General features: G+C 41.0%; 1 pseudogene; it reads right to left on the bottom strand.

The window, feature by feature from the left end:
* Nucleotides 1-17746: 17746 nt before the first annotated feature.
* Nucleotides 17747-17854, bottom strand: LOC133229297 (U2 spliceosomal RNA; annotated as a pseudogene).
* Nucleotides 17855-25934: the final 8080 nt, after the last annotated feature.

Here is a 25934-nt window from a genome sequence, read left to right as displayed (position 1 = left end):
TTTCTGCATAATTATAACTATTTTAGGTTTGTGTGTCTTCATTTTAGATGCAAAATCAGTTAGGGAAGGAACTTGTCTGTCTTGCCCCCTCTATATCCTCAGCACCTCCAACAATGCCTGGCACAGGTAAGCATACTGTTAATATTTGTTGAATGAGTGAATGAATGAATGAGTGAATCTTATGCTTTAACCCAAGCTTCCAAGGACATCTAATTCTTCGGGACTGAGGGAAGATGTCCCCATCAGCAGCATCTGGATTTTGGTTTCGGTGACTCCATGGCACAGCAGGGAGAGAACTTGGTAAGAGGCAGCAATAAATGGTTGCAGATTTTAGGGCAGAATGATGCTGTCCTGCAGTTTTTGCCTTGGAGTCCTTCTGCAGTTTCTCTGGAAAATGTCTCTGCTTTGGACAAAGACACATGCCATCTCCTTAAGCCAAACTCCCACAAACAAATCCTAACTAGTGGAAGAATTTTTTTCCTGCTTCACTTGTAGTCTCCACTCGCTGTGGGTCCTGGAGTCCTCCAATATTGCTGAGGCGGGATTTTAAAGGAGAGCATCATGGGCAGTTATGAACTCTCAATGGGCAGCTATGATCACTCAGAAGACATGGGGAAAATGTGAGCTTACACGCAGGGCCATGGGACCAGGACCTAAGGGACAACCTCAGGATCTCAGCACAACCAAGTTCTAATGGTGCCTCAAGCATTGACAATCTGAGGGATCTTGTCTCAGGAACTTCCCTTCCCTGGGTGCATTTTCATGTAGGCATTCTTTTCACCAGTGTTTACTGAGCACTTGCTACATGCCAGGAAACATTCTGGCTGTGAGGGATTTAAAGAGGAACAAAACAAAGTCCCTGGAGGTCATATTCTTTTAGGGCCAGTGAGCCATAAACAAGTGAATAAATAGAAAATATGGTTCTCATAGTGACAAGAGGTCTGAATTAGTGAAGAAGAAAAAAGCTGGAGAGGGAAGGGGTAAGATTTACTATTGTATATAAGGGGGCAGGTAAGACCTCTCTGATGAGTGAGCACTCCTGTTGCTGCTGCTGCTGCTAAGTCACTTCAGTCGTGTCTGACTCTGTGCAACCCCATGGACTGCAGCCTACCAGGCTTCTCCGTCCATGGGATTCTCCAGGCAAGAACACTGGAGTGGGTTGCCATTTCTTTCTCCAATGCATGAAAGTGAAAAGTGAAAGTGAAGTCACTCATTCGTGTCCGACTCTTAGCGACCCCATGGACTGCAGCCTACCAGGCTCCTCCATCCATGGGATTTTCCAGGCAACAGTACTGGAGTGGGGTGCCATTGCCTTCTCCTGAGCACTCCTGTAGAGGCTGAAAATATTATATATATGTTATTTAAAATATACATTTAAAAATAATGTCCATTTTTAAAATAAGTTACTCTATGGGAGTTACTATTTGCATATAATATGTTTTTTTTTTTTTGCTTTAGTTCCCTCATTTAAAATTTTGTTGTTGATGTATAGTTGATTTTGAATATTGTGTTAGTTTCAGGTGTAGAACATAGGGATTCAGTTATATTTCAGGTTAGATTCCACTACAGGTTATTATAAGTTATTGTTTACAGATCCTGTGCTATAGAGCAACTTCTTGCTGTTCACGTCTTTTATGTATCGTAGTTTGTATCTCACAGTCCCATACTCCTAATCTATCCCTTCCTCCACCACTTTCACCTTTAGTAACCATAAGCTTGTCTTCTATGTCTATGAATATATTTCTATTTTTGTAAATAAGTTCATTTTTATCATTTTTTTAGATTCCAAATATAAGTGATATCATATATTATTTCTCTTTCTGACTTACTTCACTCGGTATGAAATCCCTAGGTCCATCCATGCTGCAGTGAATGGCATTACTTCATTCTTTTTTATGGGTGAGTAATATTCCGTTGTATATGTGTACATCTTCTTAAGCCAGTCATCTGTTGAGGGCCACTTGGTTTGTTTCCATGTCTTGGTACAAAAGATCTGTTTTCTGATAAATTTCTCTAGCAGTGTAAATAGTTCCATCTCATTTTTTCACCCACTACAAAGTATTATCTACTTGTACCAACATGTATTCAGATTTCTTCTGTTCCTAATCATTTAGATTGTTTCTGTTTTCAGGTTTTTTTTTCGCTGCTACAATGCACTCTTATTAAGCCCTAACTGGTACTGGTAGAAAATTTGCTAAAGGGCGGTGCTTTTAAGTCCTGGGGCTGGAAGGATTCTCAGGTCTACTTGGGGTTCGACAGGAAAAGAATTATATGACTGATTAGAATCCTGATCTCAGCCACAGGAAGTGGAGAATGATGCTTTTAGTACCAAGTGTCTGCTGCGGTGTTTCTGCATCTCAATCTCCAGTGAGAATGAACTTTGAGAGTCATGACTCCAAACGCACCTGGTGATCATCAACAACCCCCCAAAACATCTTACCTTTAGTAGTGTGACTGGATTTTGTGTGCTAAACAGTGAGTTTTTATATATTGGGGATTTATTTAGTTTAACCCTTACTCCATACCACCACTGAGAGACTTCCTGCATGTCTCTTTACCCCAAAGCAAGTTGGTCAGTGATTTTCTGAGGCTGTCTATCATCTAGCAGTCAGTCCGCTGCTTGGCAGAGGGTTTCCAGAATAAACTTCAAGCAGATGGTGCTTTTATGTTCTCCTATAAACCAGAATGAGCGAGGTGTTCTGCAAACAGCTGCTATCTCAGTTATATAAAAATGATTTCACAGCTGAGAAGAGCAATTGTAAAATGTCAAGGAGAATGGATGTCTGCTGGGTACACCAAGCAAATGACCAGAAATAACCACCTTTGTCTGGCCAGATTAAACACTGTGTACTTTCTAAATGTTCTGTTATGCCGATTTCTCCAGAGTGGGTGGCCACACTTGAAATGTTCCAATGGAATTCAACTCCCTACGGCTAAGTATTGCTGCAGTATTCGAGCCCTAATGATTATGTTCAGTAAACCCATTATGTCGGTGTGCACATAATAGGGTTTAGATGTTTTGTCATTTCCTAGCACACATCAAAATATAAAAGCATAAAAGGATTTTCCTGGAGAGTGAACTAGATTCTGCAAAGTGGAGAAGACAGACAAAAACCATGAAGGTGGGGGTCATATTTATCTGTCTATATTCAGACAATATATGAATATGTATTGTTACTTTCTAACATGTAATTTCTCAAGGATTCTTGCCTGGAGAATCCCCATGGACAGAGGAGCCTGGCAGGTTATAGTCCATAGGGTCACAAAGAGTTGGACATGACTGAACAACTAAGGGAAAAAAGTGTATTTTCTCAAGGTAGAAGAGGGAAAAATAAAGCCAGTTTCACAAGTTCAGGAAAGAAATGTGTTGTCAGTCTGTTTCAGTCAGTGATAGATTCTGGATATTTCTATGGCAGGAATGTGATGTGATACATCTTTAAAGCTTCCACTGATATATTAATATTTATGGGGAATTATATTCAATATCCTGAGATAAACCATAGTGGAAAAGAATGTAAAAAAGAATTGCCCTCATTCTTCCCAGCATCAGGGTTTTTTCCAATGAGTCGGCTCTTTGCATCAGGTGGCCAAAGCTTCAGATTCAGCATCCGTCCTTCGAATGAATATTCAGGGATGATTTCCTTTAGGGTTTACTGGATTGATCTCCTTGCTGTCCAAGGGACTCTCAACAGTCTTTTCCAGCACCACAGTTCAAAAGTTTCAATTCTTCAGCACTCAACCTTCTTTATGGTCCAACTCTCACATCTGTACACGAGTAATGGAAAAACCATAGCTTTGATTATATGGACCTTATACTTTGCTGTACAGCAGAAACTAACACAACATTGTATATTGACTATACTTCAATAATAAATATTTATGATATGTTCAAAAGTCAGCTATCAGTGGCATATCTGTTCATCATTTATCTTTGTTAATAAAACTTTATTGACATAGCCATACCCATTTATTTTTTATGCTACTTTTGCACTACAGCACAGAGTAGTTGGGATAGAGGTCTAAATTATTTTCTTTCTGTCTAATTACAGAGAAAAGTTTGCTGACCTCTGATACTTTCTACTCAGCTGCCTAGATGCAACGCCAGCTTTCCATGTACAAGCTCCATGACCTCAGGGAATCTACACAAGTTCAGGAGTCTTGGTTGGTTTAATTGTTTTAATTTTGAGTCAGTCTGTGAGAAGCAGGACCATCCCATGGGCAGACTCCTGTGTTCCCCACCTGCCTCTTGTTTGTAGAAAATCTTTAGCCTTCTAGGCCTTCTCCAGATTCCAAAGAACACATGTAATGAGAGAAGTGAGAAAATGCAGAAACAAAGGAAAACAGTCAAGCAAGACAAAGTAATAATAATTTAGCCATAAAACAAAGTCAGGGACCTTTAGTTCCTCCTCAAGGACTATCGATAATATCCTGAGCCATATAGAGTGGTTTTGCAGATACTACATTCCGCGCCCCCTCTCCCCCATAGACATTAACTACATGCTTCCCACCAGCAGCTAGACTCCAGACCAGGTGGAACCAGAAAGCTAATGATATTGACTCCTGATTACCTCACCCCCAACCAATCAGAAGAATGTCATGAGCTGATCAGGTACCCTGCAACCCTCTCCCTCACCTAATCTTTAAAAACCTTTCCGTGGGTAAACAAAAAGGACCGACTGTATAACAAGTGCACTATATTCAGTATCCTGTAATAGCCTATAATGGAAAAGAGCCCAAAATATATATATATGTATATAAAACTGAATTACTTTGCTGTATACCTGAAACACTGTAAACCAACTCAACTTCAATTTTTAAACTAGCAATTAAAAAAAAACCTCTTCTCTGAAAGCAGTGGGGGAGTTTTTGAGCACGAGCTGCCTGTTCTTGTTGGAAACCCCCAAGTCATCACTGTACTTTCCTTCACCACAAACCCATGACAGTAGATTCACTTTACTGTGTGTGGGGAAGTGGGTCCAAGTTTGGTTTGGTAACCATTTTGCAAATTATCCAGGTGACACTTCTAGCTGTACTTGCTTTATCCCATTTCTAGTCTTGTGGATCGATGGGGGCTTATGCATTTTTCATTGGTGCTACTAGCACCTTTATTAACATACTTTATTGTAAAAGATTCTAAATAGCATAGCAAGATGAGACCAAAAATTCCCTCAAATTACAACACCCTAAAATCACCATTAATAGTATCAGCAAGTTATCACTTCTATCATTTAAATCCACATGGCTGCAAGAAGATAGATACAAATGGATAAATCACTATTTAAAAAAAAGGAAGGATAAATCACTATTTAAAAAAAAACTATATTCTGCATGTTTTTGATAAATAGTGCTGAATCTGTTCTTGCTTGTATCTAACAGAAGACAAAGTATCCAAAATGAATTGCTAGATCTCAGGTGAGTTAGTTTGACTTCAGAAATATTGGTGTTGGAAATATTCTGGTAAGATTGAGGGGAAAAATGTTCAGGTAAAATTAATGTTTACAGCCATCATTTAAAGTGTTGATCCTGTTATTGTTTTAAATGTCTTGACCTCATTGTCGCTTATAAGCTGAGTCTCATTTTTAGAAGGTGAAGGGATGACCAGCTTCTTATTTCTCCCCTCTATTACTAATCATCATAATATGCTTGCATGCGTGCATAGTCAGCCACGTCCGACTCTTTGCGACCCCACGGACCACCCTGCCAGGCTCCTCTGTCCATGGGATTACTGGAGTGGCTTGCCATTTTCTCCTCCAGGGAAATCTTCCTGATCCAGGATAGAACCCACATCTCCTATGGCTCCTGCATTGGATTCTTTACCACTGAGCCATTATGACCTGCAGCACTCATTAAAGTTTATAACATTTACCTTCCATAGTGCATTTCCAATCCCTGCATTTCTGAATCTTAGTTTCATATGAAGATTGTCCTGCTTCTTCCATCCCTGACTTTGGATTCATCTGCTTTCCACCTTCCAGAGGAGTTTTCAAGTGTTTTCTTAATCTATTGTGACTCCTCAGCCAATCCCCTTCAATTAACTTACAGAGAGAGATTTCCTCATTTCATCCTTTCACCATTTTTACGTGGCAAAAAGGAGATCAAACTGTATGTTCAAAACATTGTTTTGGGTTGGAAAACTCAAAAAGCTTTTTCAAAAGATACTATGTAGTTATAAGGGATTCCTATTCAACATCTGTTTAATAACCACTGATTGGTGTCCTGTGTGCCAGGCTGTGTGCCTAGTACCATGTTTATTGCTCTGTTGTTGGCATCTGCGAGCTCACCGAGAAGTGTTTCCTGCCCGCTAACAGGCTTCTCCTTCTTTCTGGTGGAAATTTCTCTAATGAGAAATGAAGGATTATTTCATAATTAAAGTCTGAGCCTAAAACACTGATGCCCCCAGGGCAAGTAACTGCCCTCATTTATTCAGCATTTATTCACTGCTGGAGAAGTTCTGCATTCTTTCCAAAAGGCAGAAAGAAAGAAGGATGAGGGATATTTAGAAAAAGAAGAAGAAAACCATGTATTGTATGAACCTCAGGGCCGATTTCCTAATCTGTTCAATCTCCCCAGAAACATATCTGCTTCTGAAAAATATTTACCTTTGGTAGGTGAGTCACCATTTGTACATTGTACAACCCTCGTGGTTGCCAGCAGGGAGGGTTTGGGGAAAGGGAGGGGAGGGAGGTTGGAGTTAGCAGATGTAAGCTTTTATGTATAGACAAGGTCCTACTGTAGAGCACAAAGAACTACATTCAATAGTGATAAACCATAGTGGAACAGAATATAAAAAAAGAAATATATATTATATATATATTAATATGCATATATATTTATACACATAACTGATTGCATATATATTTATACACATAACTGAATCACTTTGCTCTACAGAGATAATTAACACAACATTGCAAATCAACTATACTTCAATCAAAAAAAAAAATGCTATTATCTTTCCAGGGGAGGGAAGCTTGGAGAGAGAGGCAGTAACTCAGCACAATGAAACCTAATGGAACAGAACACAGCCTAATTCCTAGGAGACCTGTGCAGCCACTCTGAGACTTTACGACCATATCTGACTTCTCCTGTGGGTGTTCCTTATAAGGCTGCTCAAAATTCCCTAACGAGAGGCAATCACATAAAACCAGGCTGGCTTCTGCAGGTTGATGAGTTGGGTCTGGTTAGCAGAGGCCTGCAATTCCTGTTTGCCTGGTGCCTGCTGGGGACCTGAGGGGTGGGGTGCTCAGAACTTTGACCCACAAGCTGTTTGCATCTTCATCCATCTTTGCTTCAGGGTAGTGACTACACAGTGTAATGAGACGTCAGAGTTAAAATAGGTCATTTCCTAAGGAAAATGGCATACATCTGATTTTTTTATGGCGTAAAGAAACAGGAAAACTCAATTAGTCAAGCACATGGGCTGGCTAGTTCCTCCAGATCACCACTGTTTGGTTTTGCCTTCTGTGTTAAGAGTGCCATAGGTCAGGATTGAAAATAACATTTCTCCAGGCAACCAGGCTTTTAATCTCAATGAAGGAGAAGGGTGAGTATGAGAGACAATAGGAAGTAAGGAGGCAGAGACCTGGAGAACATATCCACGTGTTCCCGTGTTTGACTCAGAGCATTGCTGGTTCTTCCACGTGTTTTCAAAACAAAGTGTTAAAGTCACTCAGTCGTGTCCAACTCTTTGTGACCCCATAGACTGCATCCTACCAGTCTCCTCTGTCCATGGAATTCTCTAGGCGAGAATACTAGAGTGGGTTGCCATTCTCTTCTCCAGGGAATCTTCCTGACCCAGGAATCGAACCCGGGTCTCCTGCATTGCAGGCAGATTCTTTACTGTCTGAGCCACAAGGGAAACCCCTGATTCTGAACTCCCTAACTATCCCTTCCCTCATCTTCCCCACCCCTCACCCCCTCAACCATGAGTTCCTTCTCTAAGTCTGGGTCTGTTTCTATTGTAAATAAGTTCATTTGTATCATGTCTTTTGTACACACTGCTATATTTTAAATGTATAACCAGCAAGGACCTACTGTATAGCACAAGAGAACTCTGCTCAGTGTTACCTGGCAGCCTGGCTAGGAGGGGAATCGAGGGGAAAATGGATACATGTATATGTATGACTGAGTCCCTTTGCTGTCCACCTGAAAACACTGATACGTTGTTAACTGGCTATATATCAATATAAAATTAAAAGTTTTTTTTAAAGCTGAAATCCATTGCTGTTTTGAATGTAAAATGCTCCCCTTATTAAAAGTGACCCAGCCAACAACCAAACAAATCCATGTGTGGCCAGTTTTTGCAAACTGTAAGTGTGGTTAGTCAACAAAGTTTTCTGGGATAGTAGCTTTTAAATTCTTTTCCTTTTCTGTACCATGCACGTCATCCATCCATCATGATGCTTGGTATGAGGGACTCTTTTGATATCACCATGTTTTTCTGGCAAAGCCCTTGGACCACTGCTTCATCGCCCTGCTAAGTTATTTGTAGAGTCACATACAACAAAAGCCCAAGGATGGCTGAAACAGTGAGGTCCTCCACTGCATCAGATTTGTTTTTTTTAATCTCTACCACATTTACCAGAACTGAGTTGTTTAAAACAATATGATTATACCATTTTTGCTGTTTTTAAGGTCGAAAGTTTGAAAATGGGTCTTACCAGGCTGAAACCATGGTGTCAGCAGAGTCATGTTTCTGAAGCTTCTAGGGGAACATCTGTTTCCCTTTCGTTCAGACGGTTTCAAATTCAGCTCCAGTAGGTTATGGGACAGGCTTCTTTATGCTTAATGGGAGGGGGTGTGGTTGGTTGTTGCAAATTTCTTGGTGCAAGAATCTTTTGCTCTTGCCATTGTCCGTGTAGGTCAGGTCAAGATAGATGTTCCTGGATAAATTAGAAGTTTGGGATTAACATATACACCTTATTATATATAAAATCGGAGAAGGCAATGGCACCCCACTCCAGTACTCTTGCCTGGAAAATCCCATGGATGGAGGAGCCTGGTAGGCTGCAGTCCATGGGGTCACGAAGAGTCGGACATGACTGAGCAACTTCCCTTTCACTTTTCACTTTCATGCATTGGAGAAGGAAATGGCAATCCACTCCAGTGTTCTTGCCTGGAGAATCCCAGGGACGGGGGATCCTGGTGGGCTGCCGTCTATGGGGTCACACAGAGTCGGACACGACTGAAGTGACTTAGCATAGCATAGCATATATAAAATAGATAAACACAGACCTACTATATAGCAAGGGAACTCTACTCAATACTCTTTAAATTCCTGTATCAGAAAAGAATCTGAAAAAGAATGGATATATGTATATATGTAACTGAATCACTTTGCTATACACCTGAAACTAACACAACATTGTAAATCAACTACTAGTTCAGTCCCTCAGTGGTGTCCGACTCTTTGTGACCCCATGAACCACAGCACGCCAGGCCTCCCTGTCCATCACCAATTCCTGGAGTTTACCCAAACTCACGTCCATTGAGTCAGTGATGCCATCCAACCATCTCATCCTCTGTTGTCCCCTTCTCTTCCTGCCCTCAATCTTTCCCAGTATCAGGGTCTTTTGCAATGAGTCAGATCTTCGCATCAGATGGCCAAAGTATTGGAGTCTTATGAACACCCAGGACTTATCTCCTTTAGGATGGTCTGATTGGATCTCCTTGCAGTCCAAGGGACTCTCAAGAGTCTTCTCCAACACCACAGTTCAAAAGCATCAATTCTTCGGTGCTCAGCTTTCTTCACAGTCCAACTCTCACATCCATACATGACTACTAGAAAAACCATAGCCTTGACTAGACAGACCTTTGTTGACAAAGTAATGTCTCTGCTTTTCAATATGCTATCTAGGTTGGTCATAACTTTTCTTCCAAGGAGTAAGTGTCTTTTAATTTCATGGCTGCAATCACCATCTGCAGTGATTTTGGAGCCCCAGAAAATAAAGTCAGCCACTTTTCCCACTGTTTCCCCATCTATTTGCCATGAAGTGATGGGACCAGATGCCATGATCTTAGTTTTCTGAATGTTGAGTTTTAAGCCAACTTTTTCACTCTCCTCTTTCACTTTCATCAAGATGCTCTTTAGTTCTTCTTCACTTTTTGCCATAATGGTGGTGTCATCTGCATATCTGAGGTTATTGATATTTCTCCCGGCAATCTTGATTCCAGCTTGTGTTTCTTCCAGTCCAGCATTTCTCATGATGTACTTTGCATATAAGTTAAATAAGCAGGGTGACAATATACAGCCTTGATGTACTCCTTTTCCTATTTGAAACCAGTCTATTTTTCCATGTCCAGTTCTAACTGTTGCTTCCTGACCTGCATACAGATTTCTCAAGAGGCAGGTCAGGCAGTCTGGTATTCCCATCTCTCAAAATTTTCCATAGATCCACACAGTCAAAGGCTTTGGCATAGTCAATAAAGCAGAAATTGATGTTTTTCTGGAACTCTCTTGCTTTTTCAATGATCCAGCAGATGTTGGCAATTTGATCTCTGGTTCCTCTGCCTTTTCCAAAACCAGAGGAGTTACCCCACGCCCAAGGTCAGGAGTGGCAGCTGAGTTACCCCATGTCCAAGGTAAGGAGCAGTGGCTGCACTTTGCTGGAGCAGTCGTGAAGAGATACCCCACGTCCAAGGTAAGAGAAACCCAAGTAAGACAGCAGGTGCTGAGAGAGGGCATCAGAGGGCAGACAGACTGAAACCACAATCACAGACAACTAGCCAATCTGATCACATGGACCACAGCCTTGTCTAACTCAATGAAACTAAGCCATGCTGTGTGGGGCCACCCAAGATGGATGGGTCATGGTGGAGTGGTCTGACAGAATGCGGTCCACTGTAGAAGGGAGTGGCAAACCACTTCAGTACTCTTGCCTTGAGAACCCCATGAATAGTAAGAAATCAACTATATTCCAAGATAAAATAAAATTAAGAAATAAGAAAATTAATATTTTCTATTTAAGAAAATAAGATAGATGTTTTTGTAAACCTCCAACAAAGAGCAATGTTATTCTCTGTTCTGCAACTTTTTATCTCTTTGTGAATGGAAAAGGGCTATGCCTTTAAAGGTCAGAGCCTTAAGATTGGGCTATCCTGTGTATTTCAGGCTATAGGCAACATTCCTGCTGCTGCTGCTGCTAAGTCACTTCAGTCGTGTCTGATCTGTGTGACCCCATAGATGGCAGCCCACCAGGCTCCCCGATCCCTGGGATTCTCCAGGCAAGAACACTGGAGTGGGCTGCCATTTCCTTCTCCAATGCGTGAAAGTGAAGTCGCTCAGTCGTGTCCGACTCTCCTAACTTGCAGCAAAAGCAATACAATACAAAGGTTAAAGTAAAAGAAATAGATCCAATATGGAGCCAGATTTGTTTTTCCTGATTACAAGTTCATTTCTCAAGGGGAGACCTTGACCACTAACTCAGGTCCCTCTGTGACCTGAGTTGGCATGACAGTCAAGCACCTGTGCATTCCGGACTGGTCTCTAGAAATAAAGCACCAGTGGTCAGTCATGTTTATGTTCAGGGCATCCCATTTAAAGTTGCCTTCAACCAACAGAAAATAAAGAGCCCAAGGGAAGAGTCTAAGGAGAAACCTTTGTGAACCATGCACAGAAAGTCATCGCATAAGAGAGACTTTGGCAGCTGTTGTGACATATTGTGTATCATTGTGGGTCTTTAAAAACATGCTTGCTGTGATAACAAGCAGTCTGTTGGGACAGCTGCCAAGAAATGTTAAGGTTAATCTCCTTTATTAATGAAGACGAATGTGTCTCTGTGTGCCTGTCTTTCTGTCTCTATGGCATCAGAGGCAAGGAAGTTTGTAGTTGTGTGCCCACCTGAACGGAGACTGGTCTTCCTTTCACACCCTGGTGGCTGTGCATGTTAAGGATTTATTCGTCACATTACTTATGTGCAGCATTTAGGTGGGAGGGTTAGGGTTTTCTGCCCCATTGAAGAGAGAAGTTGCAAAAGGATGGTAGCAATCCCCTTCTTCATTCATATTCTTCGTGCTCCGGGGGAAAATAGTACAAAGCTTCAGAATCTTCCATAGACATTGATCACTCATCACCGTCATCTAAAGGATGTTGAGAAAGGCCGACGGGATGGAGGACATTAAGCTCTGTCCTGGGAAACACATTTTATGTTTCTCTCCTTGGCTGAACTGGTGTATGTTTGGGGGCATATTCCTTAACCTCATAGTTTTCACTTCCTCTGTAAGAAACTGAATTTACCAAGTTTAGCAGTTTTCACCAGTTAGCAAATGCTGTCACACAGAGCAGAGTTCTATCAATTAGAGGTTAAGAATCCACAGAATGGGGAGCAGCCCACAGACCTACTGGTGCCTAAAGATTGATAATGTTAACTCCTATTATCTCATCATCACTCCATCAGAGAATTGTGCACTGATCACATACCCTGGGACTCCACCTCCCTCACATGGCTTTTAAAAATGCTTTCCTGGGACTTCCCTTGTGTTCCAGTGGTTAGGACTCTGCACTTTCAATGCAGGGGTGATGGGTTTAGTCCCTGATCAGGGAACTAAGATGCTGCATGCTTGCATGAAATGTGGAAGTGTTAGTTGCTCAGGCATGTCTGACTCTTTGCATCCCCATGGACTGTATGTAGCTCATCAAACTCCTTTGTCCATGGAATTCTCCAGGCAAGAATACTAGAGTGGGTAGCTATTCTCTTGTCCAGGGATCTTACTGACCCAGGGATCAAATCTGGGTTTCCCTCGTTTACAGTTAAAAAAAAAAAAAAAAGCTTTCCTGAAACCCACTGGGGAATTCAGCTATTTTGACAACTAGCTGACTGAACTCCTTATTTGGCGCCTGCAATAAATACCTACTTCCCTTCCATTCACCACAACGCATCAGGAAATTGGCTTTAGTGTGTGCAGGCAAGTGGATCCAAATTTTATTCAGTAACTTCAACGTTGCTTCATATTGCAATCTAATTTTTTTGTAAAATTGATGGCTTAAAAACAACTAAAATCTTAGACCCTTAGCAGCTTCAGTTTTCATTGACTTGCTATGAAAAACTTATACTTTATAATTCCAAATTAGGGTTCATTGATTTCCATTACAGAAGAACTGTTTCCTTTGAAACAGACTCAGCCTTAGATCCTTAAATAATAGCAATAGACAGTTCTTATGCACTCAGCTCTTAGAGTTTGAAGCATTTAGTGTTTCATCTAAATGAAGGAAAAGGGGGCAAAGAAATGTGCATTTAAAGCATGAAAAGCTGATAAGAAATATAGGAGACCAGCAGTATTTTTATTAGAAAAAGTAAGAGTTTCTTTAATGAACACACATTTATCACATGAGTCTTACAAACCATGCACTGTGCATTTTGTATTAAGAGTTTTTTCCTTTTATTTTTTAGTTTATTTCTTTCATGTAAAAGGTTTGCTGCTGAGGTAGTTGGGTAGTTTTTTGTTGTACTTTGAAAGAGAATTAGATCAGTAGTGGAAACTAGTGCCTAAAATCTGAGACTAGTGAAGACATCTGATACTGATAAATATGCTGAAGGAAAAAAAAAAAGAGTCATGTCTTGCAAATGACAGTTTTCTAAGAGAAGTCAGGTGAGTGGTCAGTTACAACTTCTCTGGCAGGTGACCTTTGAATCAAAACTAAAAATAAAGAAGACAGTCATGCCATAACCTGAGAGAGAATTTTGCAGAGAGTGGAAACAGCCAAGGCAAATAAGCTGCTCATGTATACTCCCATTACATGAGGACCATAGAAAATCAACACGGATATAGCAGAGGGAGGGAAGGCGTGAGTGTAGGCAGTGCAATGGGCGGGGAGTAGATGAGAGAGAGCTTTGTGGGTTGTGGTCATGAACTCAGGTTTACTCTAGGCAAAAGGAACATGTGGGAAGCAGCCTTATGGAGAGCTAAAAGTCCCTTCACCCTTCGACATGTTCAGTAGAACAAATAGTGGTATCAAGGTGTGTTCATAGAGTGTCACCTGCCTAGGACTATAGTAATGATGCTAGGACTAATTCACAGGGGTAGAAGTGAAAATATTTAGTGAGCACGTATTTCAACCCTGAATAAAACATCTTCTGTTCTTATTAAAATCTATGATGTTTTCAGCTCCTATCAGTTTACCCCTGGTTGAGACCGCAGAGCACAATTGATCTCTGTTGTGATCAACAAGACCAGCCCTGGATAAGCCTGTCTTCGAAGAGTGAGGTGCTACATAAACTCATTTCCTGGGTCACAGGAAACAGGAGGACAGATTTGACCTCAGGGCTCTGAATTCCATGTTTTAGATGCTAACACAGAAGTCCTGCTCACAGTGGGTATGGTGGGAGAGGACTTGCCAAAGATAAACAAGTGATAGAAGAAAGTGATGGGATAAAGAGTCCCAGATGGTTGCAGAGGGGTGCATATAAGGATGCTCTTGTCTTGGCAAAATTGCACTGAACCCGCTGTGTGACTCTGAGTAAACCAAGCAACGTCTCTTATCCTCAATGTTGTCGCCTAGTAAATTACAATAGCACTTTTCCTACCTGCCTCCCAGGGTTGTTGTTGTGGGATCCATAGATGGGAAGGTGTTTAGACAAGTGTGACATGTGCAACTGAAGGCATGGTCTTTGCAGAAGGTAGGAGGTGTGACGATGTAACTAGGTCAGGGAATGGGTGGTAGCTGTTTGTGCATGCAGCTCCAGTGGTATGGACTCACAGCAAACCAAGAGAAGTGCTCTTGCCTCTAAATGAAACTGACTTTCTAAATGAAGATTCTATTTTAAATTAGGCAGTGACTGAATTGGTGCCAGTACTTGTTAAGGCTGTTTCCCTGTGTTTGCTGGCAAATTGGATCAGAGGCTGACATATTTGGTTCTGCTGGTATTTGAAACAATCGACAGCACTTTGGAGCCAATCAGAATCTCTGAGAGTGAATTCCAGCCCTGCCACTCTCTGACTCTATGGCCTTGGGCAGCAAGGTCTATCTTCAGCATTCTATCATAGAAAAACAGTGGGATCTCTGGCGGGGCATGTAGGGAGGATGCAGTGTCTGTTCAAGGTCTATTCCTTGGGCAGGAAGGCTTGGATGGCAAATGATGGTGTTACCAAGTCCAAGCTGGTACTGCTCACTGCGTGACAGGCCAGTATATCAAGAGATGAGGTGTTGGGGAAAGGAATAATGGTACTTAATTTGGAACCAGGAGACACAGAGAAGACATCGTACTAACGTCCCAAAGAACCATCTTCCCTGAGTTAGAATTCAGGCTTCTCTTATATTAAAAGGGGAAGGAGTGTGCCTGGTTCTTGCAAACTTCTTGGTGCCAGCCAGACTCAGAGAAGATGTAATAAATAATCCTTTGTTTTTGCAGCTATCTGCCTATCTGGTCACAATGTTCCCCCACATTTTCAACAAGACAGTTGTTATTCTCTGTTCTGCAACTTTTTCTCTCTGTATGAATGGGAAATGCTATACCTTTGACAGTCAAGCCTGGGAGTCAGAGCCTTGAGAATGGGCTTTCTTGTATATTTCAGGTTTTAGGCAACATTCTCTTGCAAAATGTGCAGCACCAGCATGACTCAGCACAGGCCACAGAACACAAGGGTTACAGCTGAAGGAATCCATCCAATATGGATCAGACTTGTTCTTTCCTGTTAGAATGAGAATCCCATTCCCCATTTTGATTGGATAAATGAAGCCAGGTGCTTATCTTGAAACAATCAGAAAAGGCCAAAATAATTCCAGGCTCTGATTGATTGATTTGGGATCTGGATTCCAAACTTCACTTTTCAAACTGGTTCCATGGTGAGCAAGTTGTTGAGGCTGAAGGAAATCAGAGGAGATTGGGGGACAGTGCTTCTCTGACCTGACTACAGTCATCTGAATGTGGACCCTGTCTGTTTTCCTGAAATAATATCACCTGCCTTCTTCCTCTCTGTGGGGTTTATAATACAACACTTTTAGCAGCACTGTTGAAATACATTTCCAATTCCATCATGACAAATGAAAATAGAGATGGTATTCATTGAGGGAGTCTGTGAGATTCTGGAACATCATACAGTCTAAATTACTTGACATGGTATCTTCATTTCTTTTCTTCGGTCACAGTCCAGTTGCCTTCTCAAGGCACAAACCAACTCCTTAAATTGAAGTATTCAGTGAGGGCGTGGATTTTTTTCTTCCTGTCTGGTAACCAGATAAGCTTAGATCAGATATCTATATTTGCTTGTCTGCCCCTCCATTGCTGAATGAAATTTAGAGGCATTCATACCTGTGAACCTCCAGCCTCACCTTAGAAAAGCACCTCATTTATATTGAAAGCAGAATTAATGGACAAGGAATTGCTGAGTTGGCATTTGGTGACCTGCCCTCATGTAACTATAAATATATTCATTTTCCTTTTCCCCAAGAGTTTAGTAGAGTTAATATTCCTATTATTAAATATTGTTTAATCACCTCCCACTGTACAGCACTGAGAGACTATAATAAAACAGGTTTCTCCAACCAGCAGTTCTTTTTGACCTCTGAATCCCAGGTGTGATTTTTTTTTCAGGGAAATGTGTGTAATTAACAGCATTTGAGAGAAGAGCAGTATTGGTAGAAACAGTGAAGTTAAAAGTTATTTCCTTTCATGATAACAGACAAGCAGAATTACCTGGGATATACCTTTTGAAAGCAAAATTGAAGCACTCAAGATTGCCCTGAGTTTTTTGGTCACTGAATATTATAATTCCTAGTACAGATAAAGAAACACTGACCATGAGATAATTATTCCCTCAGATATGCAGATGACACTACCCTTATGGCAGAAAGTGAAGAGGAACTAAAAAGCCCCTTGATGAAAGTGAAAGTGGAGAGTGGAAAAGTTGGCTTAAAGCTCAACATTCAGAAAACTAAGATCATGGCATCCGGTCCCATCACTTCATGGGAAATAGATGAAGAAACAGTGGAAACAGTGTCAGACTTTATTTTTGGGGGCTCCAAAATCACTGCAGATGGTGACTGCAGCCATGAAATTAAAAGACGCTTATTCCTTGGAAGGAAAGTTATGACCAACCTAGTAGGCATATTGAAAAGCAGAGACATTACTTTGCCAACAAAGGTCCGTCTAGTCAAGGCTATGGTTTTTCCTGTGGTCATGTATGGATGTGAGAGTTGGACTGTGAAGAAGGCTGAGCGCTGAAGAATTGATGCTTTTGAACTGTGGTGTTGAAGACTCTTGAGAGTCCCTTGGACTGCAAGGAGATCCAACCAGTCCATTCTGAAGGAGATCAGCCCTGGGATTTCTTTGGAAGAAATGATGCTAAAGCTGAAACTCCAGTACTTTGGCCACCTCATGGGAAGAGTTGACTCATTGGAAAAGACTCTGATGCTGGGAGGGATTGGGGGCAGGAGGAGAAGGGGACAACAGAGAATGAGATGGCTGGATGGCATCACTGAATCAATGGACGTGAGTCTGAGTGAACTCTGGGAGTTGGTGATGGACAGGGAGGCCTGGCATGCTGTGATTCATGGGGTCACAAAGAGTCGGACATGACTAAGCGACTGAACTGAACTGAACTGAACTGAACCATTGAGGCAAGAACCATCTGAGCTTTCTATCAAATGCCCCATAAATCAGTCAGGAACATGAATCTTAGTTCATAATCGTTAATATAGTTTCTCTTGGATATAAACTTTGATTTGGAAAAAAAAAATCAGTATGTATATTTTTCTGTTTCCTGATACTTAGCATGATGCTTTCTCGTAACTTTCATTAGTCTGGATGCTATTTGTTTTTTTGTGTGTGTGTGTGTCCTCGGATAGAGGACGTATCAGATATTAAACTGATAAGAACAGATACTACACTTGATCTTAGCCAAAAGGCTGAGAAGCGATCTGGATGCTATTTGTTTGCAAATGACAGAAAATTTAATTCAGACTGACTTATACAAGACAGCTCACAGGGCTGTCATTCCAGAGATAACCTGCTTCAGGCACAGCTTCATCCAGCATCCCAGACATTATTCAAGAATATGACTCTCTCCACTCCCTTGAATATGATTTCTTTCATCTGGAATTCAGGCACGCCTTTACCTTGAAAAGTTCCTAGCATCCCCCAATCTGTGTCCTTATAGCTTAGAAAACCTCAGGGAAAGATGATTGCTTATTTGTTTTTCTCCAAAGCAGTTCCAGCAAAAATTGTAGGATTTAATCTCATTAATCCAAGTTGGGTCACATGATCATATCTGAACCCACCAATCAGGGAACAGAATGCAGTAAGTCCCTTACATAAGAATGAGTCTCATTCCAAGAGCACCGTTTGTAAGTCCAATTTGTTCCTAAGTCCAGCAAAATTAGCCTACATACCCAACTAACACAATTGGCTATATGGTACTGCACTGTAATAAGTTTATAATGCTCTTCACACAAATAATACATAAAAAACAAACAAATGCAAAAAATAAAGGAAACATTTCTAATCTTACAGTACAGAATCTTGAGAAGTACAGTACTATATAGTACAGCAGCTGGTATACAGGGACTGACATCGAGCAAGCAGGCAAGAAGAGTTATTGACTTGAGGATGGAGAGGAGGTGGGAGATGGTAGAGCTGAAGGATCATCAACAATAGGAGATGGAAGGTAAGATGCAAGTTCACTCACACCTGACATTGATGAAGCACGGGTTCAAGTCTCTGGAAGTCCACAACTTGAAGGTTCATAGGTAGGGGATTTACTGTTCTGTGACTCTTTAGATGTGAGTTATGTGCTCAAATTCAAATCTGTGAGTGGATGCCCTGGGCTCTGTCTTACCCAGGATACATGCCCAGATAACGGGAGAAGATGGCATCTGAGGGATTACCACAATGCTGGTATTAAAAGCTATGGGGTTGAGTGTTCATAGATATAGTCACTGGCACGGAGTACTGGTTTATAATCGCAAATTTGGAAATACTATGCAATGAAAGACTGGGTGCTATGACAGAATAATTCTTGGGGTGCTCAGGGAGAAATATTTGGATGTCCAACTTCTCTTGGCTGCAGTCAGCATTACTATATTTTGACTACCAAGTATTTTTGACTTGCTTCCTTAAAAGCCTCTCTTCAGTAGAAGCGTGGAAAACATGAAGCTTGAGGATCTTTCTTTTCCCTAAGATTGTGGTTTCAGCACATGTGCAAATAGCACATAATTAAAAGTGTGTATATAAACAGGTTTAATGAGTGATGCAAGAAGCTGCATGGTACCATACGCTTGGTTTTAACCAGGAAAATGAACCTTAATTCTGTTACACGTGTGCATGTGTGCTGAGTCACTTTAGTCGTGTCCAACTCTTTGCAATCTTATGCACTGTAGCCCACCAGGCTCCTCTGTCCATGGGATTTTCCAGGCAAGAATACTGGAGTGGGTTGCCATGCCCTCCTCCAGGGTATCTTCCCCACTCAGGGAGCAAACCTGAGTCTTTTATGTCTCCTGCATTGACAGTTGGGTTCTTTACCACTAGCATCACTTAGGAAGCCCTTTAATCCCTCTGGGGGATATCATTTGATGAGTAAGAAGTACTTGGATCCTTTCCTAAACTACAAGTGTTGATGGAGTTTTAATGTCCAAATTCAGGCACAAAATGCTATAATTGTAAGAGCAATGCGATACATCCATTTCTATCCAAGATGTAATAACAGGAACCAGATTAGACCTCCTACTTGAAGCAGTGAAAAAAATAGAAAAAATACAGGAAATAATGGTTTTCAGACACTGGGGACAAGGCAACTCAGGGTTTTGATCTCTGATACAGGAAAGTGTTCGGTAGTTAGAATAGGAAGAAGGAGTCCAGAATGGCAGTGGCTAAAAGACAAGGAAGGGAAAAGCCCTCGAAAATAGAACAAAGAAAGATCTGAGGACCAGAGTGAAACAAACAGCACTCCTGGCTAGCCCAGTTTACATAGGGCAGGTCCAGGGGGAGGATAAAAAAACATGTAAAAATAGCCAAATTTGGACTGGGAGCCTCTCTTCTCTTTGTGTCTTTTGGATCAGCATGCTCTCATGCCTCGAGGATGTATTTTTCCTTACTTTCTAAATAAAACTGAGCTGTAACACGGAGCTGTAACATTGGCCCATCCAAGAGCTGTAACACTGGTCCGTCCGAGGGCTGTAACATTAGTCCGTCTGTCGCTTCAAATTTTTGCTGCAATGAGACAGAACAGAGGAAATTACAAACTCCCCCGACAGAAGCAAACTAATTAAGTCCTGTAATGGCCCTGCCATCTCACTGTGTCAACACAGAGAGAGGAACCCAAGCAGATCCTGGTACTTTCCAGAGCTGAAGAGATAGAGATAGAGGTTTTAGGAGGCTGAAACAGCTGGAGTTCACAGGGGAAGAGAAGTACAGGAGAAGAGACACCCCTAGGAATCCACAGAGGGTCCTCTTCAAACTTTTTATCAGTGCGTAAGTGGAGGAAACAACCTCAAATTATGGGAAAATGCAGAAAAAGAGCAGACTAAAGGATAATTGGGTCCTGACTAACAACTTAAAAGCAAGTATTGAAAGGATCAAATCTGGGACTTCCCTGGTGGTCCAGTGGCTAAGACTCCATGCTCCCAATGCAGGATGCCCAGGTTCAATTAAGGAACTAGATCCCACATGCTGCAACTAATGGCACAGCCAGATAAATAAATAAATTTTTTTTTAAAGAAAGGACCAATTTGGTGTGAAGAAGCTTAAGTGTGTGTCTCATGGGCTTCCCTGATGGCTGAGACTGTAAAGAATCCTCCTGCAATGCAGCAGATGCCAGTTCCATCCCTGGGTCAGGAAGATCCCCTGAAGAAGGGAATGGCTACCCACTCTAGTATTCTTGCCTGGAGAATTCCATGGACGAAAGAGCCTAGTGGGCTACAGCCCATGGGGTCACAAAGAGTCAGCACAATTGAGTGACTGAGCACACAGACAGACACGTAACATCTGTTTTACCCAAAGCTAGTTTAGTGGTGATATATTTTGTCTCCAAAATTAATTTTTGAATAGATGCTTAATTGAAAGGACTGGAGTCTTTATGTGATTAAGATTCCCTTCTCCACTGTGATTTTCCTGGGGTACTCAAGCATGTCATCAGGGGATTGACATATATACACTACTATGTATAAAACAGGTAACTAATGAGACCCTACTGTGTAGCACAGGGAATTCTATTTAATACTCTGTAATACTCTGTAGTGATCTATACTGGAGAAGGCAATGGCACCCCACTCCAGTGCTCTTGCCTGGAAAATCCCATGGACGGAGGAGCCTGGTAGGCTGCAGTCCGTGGGGTCGCTAAGAGTCGGACCAGACTGAGCGACTGGTCGGACACGACTGAGTGACTTCACTTTCACTTTTCACTTTCATCCATTGGAGAAGGAAATGGCAACCCACTCCAGTGTTCTTGCCTTGAGAATCCCAGGGACAGGGGAGCCTGGTGGGCTGCCGTCTATGGGGTCGCAGAGTCGGACATGACTGAAGCGATTTAGCAGCAACAGCAGCAGCAGTGATCTATATGAGAATAGAATCTTAAAAAGAGTGGATGTATGTTTATAAGTGATTCACTTTGCTCTACAGTAGAAACGAACACAACATTGGAAAGCAACTATACTCCAATAAAAAATTTTTTTAAAGTCATTAGGGCTTGCCCATTATTGTTTTATAAATAGCTAAGTCAAACAGAAGCAGAAGGCAATGTCTAAACACCATCCTTAAATGGATTTATTATACTTGTATCATTTTGTGAGCATACATATTCATTTTTTAATGTAATGATTCGTGTACTTTGAATACCCTGTGCCAAGATGTGCATTATTTTTGAGTTTTTAAATTACTGTTGGTAAAACAATCCAAAGTCTTTTGTAAAGAAGACACAGTTATTATAGTTTGAATCAAAGACCAAAAATGAAGTACGCTGTTCTTTTTAGAAATCCTTTAATTGGCAGGTGAAATCAAACAATTATGAAATGCTTTAATAAACTGGTTCAGCAAATGTGTTCTTTTGGCAGTCAATTAGGAAAATGTTTTGGTATAAACATCAATTACAAAGTTGGAAGTGGATATAATAAAGCTGTGATTAAAAATAAAACATCCATGGGATTATAATGGTTGATTTTCTTAAATGCTTAAATTTCAGCTTTGGGAGTTTTTGTTTGTAAGATGCTGTAAAGCAGCTCAGACACTTGAGATTCCCTTCTTCACTCTGGATGTTCTCCCTCCATCTCCAGCTCCACCCTGGCTGAGATGCAGTGATTTTCCTGGGCAAACCTGTACCTATCACAGACCTGGGTGCAGGGCTGGAAGCTGACTTACCTCTATCCTTGAATCTCTACAGAAGAGAGGCACAGGATTCTGTGGGGCTCCTGGACATAAAAGCCTTTCTGTGTTCCCTGTCTTTTGTTTGCAGGAAATAGGTTTTATTCAGCCTCTAAGACCTCCCCTGAGTTCCAAATTCAAATAGATGCTAATCAGAGAAGGGAGAGGATGCAGAGATAAGGGAGGAGCAGTCAAGAAACAATAATGCAGTCTCGGGGCAGGGTCCTTGTTCCCCCTCAGGGGATACACAGAACAATATCTTTGAGCTGTTTTGCAGATATTCAAACCTCCACCAGGTGGAAGAAGTTAACTGTCTGCTGCCTGCAAGCCCATAGACCCCAGACCAGTTGGAACCAGAAGGCTGATGATGCTGACTCCTGATTACCTCACCACCAACCAATCAGAAGAATGTCCATGAGCTGACCATGCCCTGCTCCTTGAACACTTTAAGATGCCTTACTACCCTCTGCTGGTCAGGATTCACAGTTTTGAGGGCATTAGTCCACTGTGGCCCCCTTTGCCTGGCAAAGCAATTCTTTTCTGCTGTATCCAAAACTCTGTCAGTTCAGTTCAGTTCAGTTGCTCAGTCATATCCGACTCTTTGCGACCCCATAGACTACAGCACACCAGGCCTCCCTGTGCATCATCAACTCCTGTAGTTTACACAAATGCATGTCCATGGAGTTGGTGATGCCATCCAACCATCTCATTCTCTGTCATCCCCTTCTCCTCCTGCCTTAAATCTTTCCCAGCATCAGGGTCTTTTCAAATGAGTCAGTTCTGAGACAGTCATTTCCTAGGCAGGTTGATAAGAAGTCTAGGGGTCCCCAAGGAGAGAGGGGTCTGGAATTCTCAAGGAGGAAGAAAGGACAAACTTTTTTCCTTCTCTACATTCCTTAGAATTATATAACAATAATGTGTCCTGCCTGAGGACAGTCTCTGGATTAAACCTTCTGGCTAATTCTGTTATTTTAAAATGTAAATTATGGGAGTAGGTCTGGTGAGGTCTTTACAACCTCGACAGTCTTTGGATTCATTGAAGAGTATATAACTTCATTGCTAACACTAGCAAGGGGGTACTCTTTCTGCCCCCTTCTGATGCCTATGTCAGAAGCTTTCTCTATCTCCTTTATACTTTAATAAAACTTTATTACACAAAAGCTCTGAGCAATCAAGCCTGGTCTCTGGCCCCGGATTGAATTCTTCTCCTCTGGGGGCCAAGAATCCCGGTGTCTTGGTGTCTTCGTGTGATTCAACAACAACCTTTCAGTTCTTTGCATGAGGTGGCCAAAGTATTGGAGTTTCAGCTTCTAATTTCCTTTAGGATGGACTGGTTGGGTCTCCTTGCAGTTCAAGGGACTCTCATGAGTCTTCTCCAACACAACAGTTCAAAAGCATCAGTTTTTCAGTGCTCAGCTTTCTTTACAGTCCAACTTTCACATCCATACCTGGCTACTGGAAAAACCATAGCTTTGACTCTGAGATTCAATTAAGTATCAGGGTTTAGAGACCAAATCTCAGCTAAAAGATGACAGTGGTTTCCTGGGATCATCTTCAAGTTTCTAAAGAGGTGTAATTCCCAGACACCCCAAGACCTTGGATAATGGATAGCTAATCCTTCAGCTCTAATGTCTCATAGGCAAGTCAGCACATATCACTTGCAACTGAAGTTGGCCATTCTTGAGGCTCTCCCACTTCTAATCCAGTTTTCCTGCATATGAGAGCAGCTTTTGGTGACATGGTTATGTTTCCTCTTCTATGCTTTTTATATGCTCATCACAGGTCAATATGCAATTTACTTTGCAGAAGGTTTGTCTGTTCAATTGACAGTCTCACAGTTAGACCATGACAGAATTATTCTATGTCTCCACTTTTGCCAAAGCAGACAGTTTTTCACACTTAGAAATTCCATTTCAGCTACTTTAAGTAGGTACCAAATGGCTGTCTACTTACTATAATTATTGCCAATTCTACAACTCTCCCACATCTTTACACTTTTAGCAAATCATTTTCAAAAAATACCAGGGACACTGACAAAATAACAATGTATCTTTTTTCCAAATACCTCAAGCCAGCTCTGTGTTGGCTTTCAAAATATGTGTTGGTTTAAGTGATATTATCTTGATTAATGGTCTAATTAGTGGTGCTTAAAAATAGTTAGGATGCACTGCCTAACCTTTCAAAATTGTGTTTAAGAAAAGTCAAAGGAAAATTCAGTAGCATGACATGAAATAAAATAATAAATCCTTTAATGTGCTAATTAAAATGTAGTATTTGTTCTTCACATTGGTGAGATACAGATCATTATTAATGACAGCCCAGTACACGTCCACAACTATTTAAGTTTGGAAAGTCCTGGAGTTTATTTTTATATTTCTATATATACATCTAAAGACTATTTTAGGAATTAACATTTATGCACTTATAACTTTATGAATTTGGACATTTGATCAAAACAAATGCTTTGGTTATGTTCATTATTTATGGATTTTATTCATTGATGATTCAGTGTCACATTTAGACATTTATGGTCTAATTTCTCACTTACTGCTTTATCTCTTGTATTTAATTTTCCAAGGGATGTAATGGCTTAAGTGCCTCTTTTTTTTTTTTTTTTTAAATAAAATCTCCTTGTGGCCCCGGCGCGGTGCTGCGCTGCGCCCCGGCCCAGCTTCAGTTTCTCCGCATCCAGCTCCACTTCCAGTTGCAGCCCCGGCCCTGGCACCGGCGGTGGCTGACTGCTCGCTTAAGTGCCTCTTGAGGTAGACACTAGAATTCCTCTTAAGAGGATACCAGGGGGTCACTAGTAGAAGATAGAGACCTTTCTATATTATCACAGACACACAAATGGCATTAGAAGCCAGAAAAAGTGAGTGGTGTGTATTGGTCAACTCAAATTTCTTCTTTAGCAATTTTAAATTGTATACAAGGCAGATAATACAGACTATATAAATTATACATCTAAGTACATATAAATTATATATATATTCTTAAAATGTTTTTTACATTAAACATTTATTTTTTTAATTTTTATTTTCTATTGGAGTATTTATATTATGTTATAAATTCTTTAACATTCAGGCAGAGTGAGAAACTTGGAGCATCAATGCAGGCAGAAAGATGTATTTTTTGTCTAGCTACCATATCATAAGACTAAGTACATATATATATATTTTTTAATTTAATCTTTATTTGAAAACCAATCTTTGTAGATTCTTACCATAATTCTTACTTAAACCTTTTATAAAAATATCGCTCCACTTTATGTGCAGAATTTGGGGATTCCAGGGTAAGTTGTAGCACACATGTGCATGCAGGTACATACACACACACACACACACCCCCCTCAAACCACTATGAACCAGTAAGTTTATTTTTTTAAATTTCATTTCAGCCACTTCAATAATTTCACCACATCCCCCTTTCAGTCTCTGTGTTGACACAGGGCGAAAGGTTTTTCAAACTAAGTGACCTTTCCTTTGGGAACATTAGCTTGTAGAATGAAACACATGTCATTCACTGTACCGAAGAGCATTATGTTAAATGAATGGTGGAAAAGTTAAAGCAAAATATGGAATTTCATGTGTGCAGCATATTGAAACATTGAAAGGTGTATGTCCTGGCATAGTTACATTTGTATATTATCCA

The sequence above is a fragment of the Bos javanicus genome, chromosome 17, assembly GCF_032452875.1.
Source record: "Bos javanicus breed banteng chromosome 17, ARS-OSU_banteng_1.0, whole genome shotgun sequence".
Taxonomy (NCBI): domain Eukaryota; kingdom Metazoa; phylum Chordata; class Mammalia; order Artiodactyla; family Bovidae; genus Bos; species Bos javanicus.
Note: the sequence above shows the minus strand (reverse complement) of the source record. Positions and strands in the feature narration are given on the sequence as shown.